Source organism: Clarias gariepinus, chromosome 25, assembly GCF_024256425.1.
Source record: "Clarias gariepinus isolate MV-2021 ecotype Netherlands chromosome 25, CGAR_prim_01v2, whole genome shotgun sequence".
NCBI classification, from domain to species: Eukaryota; Metazoa; Chordata; class Actinopteri; order Siluriformes; family Clariidae; genus Clarias; species Clarias gariepinus.
Window position 1 is genome coordinate 17,743,813 of NC_071124.1, and position 6,234 is coordinate 17,750,046.

A 6,234-nucleotide genomic window follows, 5' to 3' on the forward strand; every position below is an offset into this window, starting at 1 on the left:
CAGGATTTATATTTATCAGTGGAACATGCCTAGCTTATCTAACCTGAACAGATGCAATAAAGAATGATTTCATTTGTAACAGAAAGATTAATTAGCTTGAACTTTGTATAGATTAGAACATGACATCATTCGGAATATAAACATTTATTTATTTATTTATTTATTTATTTATTTATTCATTTTACTGGTAAGATAATAATTTGTAATAGCTCAGAGAAAGAAAGCATATGGCGAAACTACGTGCCACCCCATGTGATTATTACAATCTATATTGAATAATGTATTGATTATTAAGGCATAAAAATATTGCTGAATTTCAAATATTGCTGTATTTTTGTATTTGTTTGATATAAATTGTCTATGTTTGCAGGTATACTATTGTACATTTGCAAAATGAAGTCTTAAACCTTTTTATTACTACACACTAAATCTAATACACTGTTTATGGCTTTTACTGCCTGTGCTGTACTTTTGTCTTGGGTGGGGCTTCAATTACTCAGAGAGATCAAAATGATCAACCCAAACAGTGCAAGCAGGAAATAATCTTATCTTTCATTTGTCCCTACTGTTATCATGAACAAGATTGCTATTAAACAGTCTGCCTTTACATCAGTTTATCTCATCAGTATAAAGTTTCATAATGTACCGTAAGTTTAGTTTCACGATCTCATGAAAAATTATGAGAAATTATAAACATTTTCATGAATATTTGTCATACCTCACTATATTTCCCAAACTGTCCCAAACATAGTTACCACTCCAATTCCAACCCATATTAATGCCGCTATACACTTTTAGCAACATGTTTCGGTCACACACACCTCGAACCAGCACACTCACCTTTATAACAGCACTCAGTAAGTGTAAAGTATCATTAAGTGAGCTTATGAACTCTACTTACTAAGCCTTTTGTCATCTTGGTCTTAATACAAGATTGTTTTTGAAATTTCTACCAGTTTTTTTATTATTATTATTATTATTATTATTATTATTATGAATAATACTATTATTCTGATTATTCTTGGATTATTTAACTGCCTGCTACCTTTAATAAAGCATCAATCGACACAGTCTCTACAACTGGGACATAGGTCCAGAAGTTGAAGTATAAAAATGTTGGTCAAAGAGAGTGTTGAATATCGAGACTTTTGTCTTCAGTAACTGTTTTATCTTGGTGCGGGTCTCACTGGATCCTGAATTAATCTCAATTTAATTATACTGGGCACAAGATACTAGCCTATCACTAGTGGCCATGGACACACAAATGAACACACTCATTCACTTGTTGTTGTTAGTCTTTCAGCGGCCAGAAGTTAGATGCAGATGTAGCCAAGGCAAAGAGCTTAACAGAGTGGAACAGCCTGAGCTTAAACAACATGCACAGCATGAACAAATGCATACAGAAATAATCTCCAATGACACACTTTGATTTTTAAAGTGAAGAGATATAAACACAAATTCTTTCATAAAACAATAAAAACAGTTAATTTGCAATTTGCACATGATGACTTAAAAAATTGATCAGCCATGTACAAAAGCATATAAAACACCCTACCAGCTGTAACACCTTAGAACTGAATTACCATAACATAATTAACTCACTCATGATTCAGGTCAAGAATCGTCATGGTGAAATGTCAGCTCATGACAATTCCCAAGCATGATAAAGCCTTGGACTCTCAACAACCATGGGCTTCTCTAAACAGCTGACAGAGGATCAAAAAGTGATGTTAATTAATGTCTACAAAGCAGGAGAAAGCTATTAAACGATATCAAAGCCCTTTTGGCTCACACTTGCCTCTGTCTGAAATGTCATTGCAAAATGGTTATTAAAGGGAACTGTGGAAGTCAAGGCAAGAACTCTTAAGGGGAAAAAACTACTTGTATTTCTAGCAGAAAGGCACAGCAAAACCCCAAGTGGCTCCATGGACATGAAGGAAGGTGTAGCTGACACACTAGTTGTCACTAGTCTATTTTGCAGCATTTCTGGCACAAACATGATCTGCATGGATGAGTCATCAGGACAAAAACCTTACCTTTGAAAAAGTCAGCTTCAAGTAAAACTATAAAACAGGAGGTTTAAAGTAGAGTCTAAATATACCCTTAAAATGCACCATTAAGTACTTCATGAAATGGGCTGAACCAGTGGACTGGCTGCCTTTAATATCCAAAAGGGGGGGTCACTCGAGAGGACACGAAAAAAGAGACACAGATTTATGAACATATATATTTGGAAATTAGTAGTAATAAGTCATTAAAATAATCTCTTTTAATATTTTAAATGGCTCAATAAACATAAGCTAAACTTCCTGGATCACATCTGTTTACTGACAGTTCTTTTAATCAGATTGTACTGTATGTTTTTTGGCAATTTCACAGGCATGTTAGCTCAAATAAGTCGTCAACTGCAGATTTTGATTCCCGCCCCGATGTCTGTGTGCATGGAGTTTGCATGTTCTCCCCATGCATGCTGGATTTCCTCTGGGTACCCCGGTTTCCTCCACAGTCCAAAGACATGCAGATTAGGCTAATTGATGTATCAAATTACACGTAGTGTTTGAATGCATGTGTGAAAGTTAATTGGAGGTCCGTAAAATAGGGGTTTAAAAAGGAATGAGTCAAAAAGTTCTATGTATACTTCAGGTATACTGAAAAAACATGGTAGGGTACTGTAGATATTCACTTACTTTCTCTTTAATTTCACACAAAAAATGCTACTGAAAGACAACACACAAGGTCCTTATTACTTTAACTGTTGTGCAAGGCTTACCTTAGAGACAATACTTTTATTTTTATTCCTGAGAGAAGTGGGTGGTTTTGTGCTTTTTGTGCTGTGTTGTGTCACAGGGGACGCTGTTAGCAACATTAATTGAAGACAAACTTTAATCTGTATAGACATACTGTAAGTTATAACAGTCAGTTTTTGCCATCATCTCAGATAAACAAGCAAGACCTTTATTTGTTAGTCACATTTTTTTTCAGGGGTCGCAACAGCGAATCATCTGCCTCTATCTAACCATATGCTTTGCATCCTCCTCTCTAACCCCAACTAACTTCATGTCCTTTCTCACTACATCCATAAATCTCCTCTTTGGTCTTTCTTTAGATCCCCTGCCTGGCGGTTTCAACCTCAGGTATCCTTCAAATATGCTAACAATCTCTCCTCTGAACATTTGCAAAGGCCTCTCTGACTTTATCTCCAGAACGTCTACCATGGGTTGTCCCTCTGGTGAACTCATTCGTGCTCCTATCCATCCTTGTCACTTTCAAAAAGAGCCTCAACATCTTCATCTCTGCAACCTCCAACTCTGCCTCCTGTCTTTTCTTCAGTGCCACTATCTCTATATGCACCATATGAGCAGAAATTGATTAATTTTGTCACTTGAGGAAGAGAAATTCCACACGATGCTTTCAGAGCAAATACAAATATGTATTACATCCTAATTTTAACATTAACACTACTAGATGTTTCACTATTTGCTTCAAAAAAGATGCTTACATACAGTACATATGGGTCTGAAAAAATCTGAGACCACTAGTGAAAATGTTTCTATTTTGCATCTTTATAATTTAATTGGTATTTGGTAAGCTTTTCTTACCAAGCTGGACCCCACAAGTTTGTGCAAAACCTAACAAGCCATCATTTCAAATTGTTTATGGTTGAGGAAAATAACGTGGTTGATGTTATCTTTACATTATGGCAGCTTTAATAGGCCATCCTGTCATTAGCCTTAAAGCTTATATGGTTTAAGTATGTGTTACACTGAGGAGGTCATCCTCGTGTTACATCTTATGGGGTGTTCATCTTTTATCACTGCAGTTACAAACACATCAGAAACTTTAGTCACAAAGAGCGCTCCCTTCTCAGGAAAGACCCACTTTCTCCGCAGTTCATAATGATATTTATGAACAGAATCTAGGTTACATTTTGCCCCACATATGAGTCTTCAATTCAAGCCATTCAGTAGTTTGAAGTTTAGACTGTTGTACAGTTTTATGGCTCTCGGTTTCCATCTGCTGGTTATATTTTAACCCAACAAGTTACAATTGATCTTGTTAAAAAAACAGGTGACATTTTTTCCAGTCTCAGCTGTCAAGCTGTCAGCTGGGTGTGTCTGCGCTCAATGTAGCCTCACATTTCTACTCTTGGTTCATAGTTGCAGTGGAGTGTAAGTTAACCAAATGTGGTTAAATCAGACTCAAGGTTTGATGTATTAAACCCAGAAGATCAGCAGTTTCCAAAATACATGATTTAACAATAACTGCAGAGCTTGCACTATATATGCGTGATACAGCTTTATGCATTTAATTGCAGTTACATGATTAACAGATTGGATAATAGAATGAATGGGCAGGTGCCCAAATGTTTCTATTAAAACGGCACATAATTAAATGTTTAAAAAGTCTCTTTTTCTCTTATTAACTCTCAGGAGGAGTAACTGCATGAGGAGGATTGGTGTTAAATAGTAGCAATAGTTTAGTTAAAGTCATAGCAATAATTGCGATACTAGTATAAGTAATAGGAAGAGAAGTTGCCCCAGGAGTAGAAAATTACTAATAGTAATAGAAACTGCAGTAGTATTGTTGGATTTGTAGTCCAATTAATTGTAGTAAGAATATTTGCAGTAGCAGTAGGAGCATTAGAAGTAGTGTAGTTGTAGCAGTTTCAGTAGTAGTTCAGTAGTAGTAAGATTGGTAGTGTGTTAGTGTTGCCACCTGCCCCCGTTCTCTCAGGAATGTCTCTTTTATATGCTTGATTAGCTCTATCATACTTCCTAGGATACATAATGTTCAATTTTGTACAATATATGACTATAGATTTATACAGCTATACAGTGTACACCATACACTCACAGTATTATTGCACAGCTATTATCCACCCTATTCAGAACTGGTTGCCAGTATAGACATAGATAGCATAAATTCAAGATAGTTTTAATGCAGTGTTCTATCAGGTTACTGGCTGTTCATGATCATTGTTCTCTTAGGCTGTAAACTCATCAACATTTATACACAGTGCATTTAATATTCACTCTGGCTACCTATGAACAATGACAACTTTAATAATACATGCATGCTCATTTAACAGTATAAAAAGCTCAAACAGGATGTGAGTCAAAGGAAGAGGATGGTAGGCGTACTACTTTCTTCATCAAGAAGCACAAACATTTCATTTGTTTATTAAAGACTGCAAAAAAGAATAAAATAAATGTATCTACCTACTTGATCACATTCCTAGCAAGAATCCTGGTGAAGCATGGGGGATGCACACGCTGCAACTGAAACTTTAATCAAAATGCAATTTCCACATTTATAGTGAAGAAATATTCATATTCTCGCATTAAAAACAACCATGCCATGGTCAAAGTCATTTAAATCACTGTTCTTCCTTTTCTGATGCTAAGTTTGAACTTCTTGAGATCGTCATGGCCATGTCTACATTGGCTGATTAGATATTTGGGTTAATGAGCAGTTGAAAAAGTGTAGCTTATGAAGTGTCTGTCTAGCTAGCCTATACATATACTATATACTATAGCTAGTGGCCTATACATTTTCTCACTCATACTCTCACAGATCGGCTATGCCGCTTTATCCTGTATAGAAGTGAGTCGGGGGGCCTGGAGTCTATCCCAGGAAACTAAAAGCACAAGGTGGGGTACAGCCTGGACAGGGTGCAAATCTATTGCCACTATAACCACACTTACACACTAATCTACATTTCTTTGGGAAACCGGAGTACCCCGAGGAACACTTCCACAATGGGGAGAACGTGAAAACCCCACGAACACAGATCTTGAGGAGGGACTTAAACCCAGCGTAAGTTGACAGTTCTAACCACTATGTAGGGGTTAGCATTGTCGCCTTGCACCTCCAGGGTCCAGGTTCGATTCCTGGCCAGGCTCAAATCCTGTCTCTGTTTACATGTTCTTCCCATGCTTGGTGGATTTCCTCCGGGTACTCCGGTTTCCTCCCACAGTCCAAAGGTATGCAGATTAGGCTAATAGGCGTGTGCCCTGCCATGGATTGGCATCCTGTCCAGGGTGTACCCCGCCTCGTGCCCTAAGCCTTCTGGGATAGACTCCAGGTCCCCGTGACCCTGAATACAGGATAAAGCAGAATAGAAGATGAGTGAGAGTGAGTGAGCATTCCCTGATTTTTTTTTCAGGCGACCATTTTTCCGTATTACCTACATTTCCCAGAATTCAAAGCGAGCACGCGCATTGCGCAGACTCA